This window comes from Dipodomys spectabilis, unplaced genomic scaffold (genome assembly GCF_019054845.1).
Source record: "Dipodomys spectabilis isolate Male_0828 unplaced genomic scaffold, ASM1905484v1 ptg000182l, whole genome shotgun sequence".
Taxonomy (NCBI): domain Eukaryota; kingdom Metazoa; phylum Chordata; class Mammalia; order Rodentia; family Heteromyidae; genus Dipodomys; species Dipodomys spectabilis.
In genome coordinates, this window is record NW_024870859.1 from 86,186 (window position 1) to 88,263 (window position 2,078).

The 2,078-nt window shown below is 31.0% G+C and overlaps 1 pseudogene; it reads left to right on the forward strand.

Moving 5' to 3' along the window:
- The first annotated feature begins 475 nt into the window (after nucleotides 1–475).
- On the forward strand, nucleotides 476–811 carry LOC122121072 (annotated as a pseudogene).
- The last annotated feature ends 1,267 nt before the right edge of the window (nucleotides 812–2,078 follow it).

Below are 2,078 nucleotides of genomic sequence, written 5' to 3' on the forward strand. Positions count from 1 at the left end.
CACAGACAAGGTGAATCACCATCATGTGGCAAAATGAAATTTGTTAGTCTAATAAAACCTATTTGCAAAAAAATCTAGCAGTTTTCATATTAGCTGAAATATACTGAATTATTTCCTCCTTAGTTTGGTAACAAGTCACATCACATAAATGTAGTATCACTTGTATTTTCAGTCTTCGTCAGTGTAATATATTAAGTGAATAAAATAGAAGTTGAAGAGTTAAGCACAAAAAAGAATATCTCAATGTACAGATACAAGAATTAATTAAATATCTAATACATTTATAGGGACCCATAGTAATTCAGCTGCTGAACCAGGCATAGTGGGGGTGGCAGGGGTACTGTGTGGTACTCTTTTCTTTCAGTGACTGCAGGGGAGCTGGGGAGCATATCCAACCACTGGCTCTGAGAAGGCTCATGCAGGATTTCATATGATTGTAAGAGGATCTATCAGTGGGGTCAGTCTAAAAACAAACATGCAGTGAAACACAGTTATATTTGGATCAGAAGGGTCATACTTTGAGGATGGTACTTTTAAACTAGTAGAGTTTTCTGAATAATATGCAAATAAACCAACAACCTTTAAGTTTTTATCCAAAATGTATTATCCAAATGTGTATGCTGATGATAGCATATGTTTAGTAATCCTTCAGAATCTTTGGAGTCCAAAGTATGATATATCTTCTATAATTCAGTCTTTGTTGGATGAACCAGATTCAAAAATTGCAGCCTATAGCCAGGCAGCAGAACTTTATCAAGAAAACAAACAAGAATATAAGAAAATAATTCTGGCCATTGTTGAAAAAACCTGAAATGATTCATAGCAGAAAATTTATTTGTTCATCTTTTTCATCATGGTTGTCTATAATCTAGCTCCTAGTGGAAAAGCAAACAAATTTTAAATGTCACAGGTTTTAAGGATTCTACAGGAAAAAAAAAAAGTCCCTCTTGACAACATACAAACGTGTATCTTGGTCAGTGTGCTTTTTATCACATGCTGTCAACAGTTACTTCTGCATAAATTTGTAATGTATTCTGTTTGTAATTTTTCTTAGGTTATAATGTTGATATGACAGAATATACCAATTTTGTAAATCTATACTTATTTTTGAATTCTTTAGAGTTTTAAATGAGAAGAAAGCATTAATTTTTTATTTTTTGAATATTACATATAAAGCTGTTAAAGCACATAACTTGACTATTAGAAAATGTTTGTAAACATGCTGTCAAAATAGAATAAATTCTGAAATTTATAATAGTATATAAATTGGAATTACATTTTATACGATGGAAAAATAAAATTAAAATGTAAATGACTATATTTTCAATAGATTAGAAAACAATTTGAAAGCAAAATAATTCTACAAAATTAAGGAGAAATTAGAACATATCTAAATAATTTAAAAAGAACATAGTACTTTGTATATTAGACTCATTTTTTTTGCAGTGCTACATATTGGATCCAGGATTTTGTACATATTAGGCAAGTGCCCTATATCTTCAGATTCATCTTTGCCACCAACTTAAAAAAATGTCTTTAATATAAAACCTTTTGCCTGGGCTACTCTGGAATTCTTTCTGCTGCTCCTTCCAACATCCCTGTCCTTGGATTCCAGGAATGTGCCTCCATATCTGGCCAAAGACTCAACTTTTTAGATACTTGCTTTTCCACAAGTTCTCTAGATTCAATGCAATCTCAAGACGGTGAAGATCCTTAGAGGACCAAATTGAAAGGAAATGGAAACTTCGGTGCATTTATAAGTAAGGGCATAAAATATCATGACCAATTTGAGGAACTCTGACAGTGTCATTTTAGCAAAACTTTAGAGCTACATAGTACAAGTATAACAAATAATGATACCCCAAAAATATAAAACAAGCAAATTATAAATTGATCAGTTAATGAAAATTTTATTAAGGTATTAAAACCAATTGTAAGAAAAAATTCAAAAAGATGTGGCTGCTGATAGAAAATAAGGAAATATGAAAAAATTACAAATAGACACAAGCAAGTCTAGTTAAAAAGTATCAATTGAATTTCTCCTTCTACCCAATTAATTTGCATTTGTATGTCCAAGA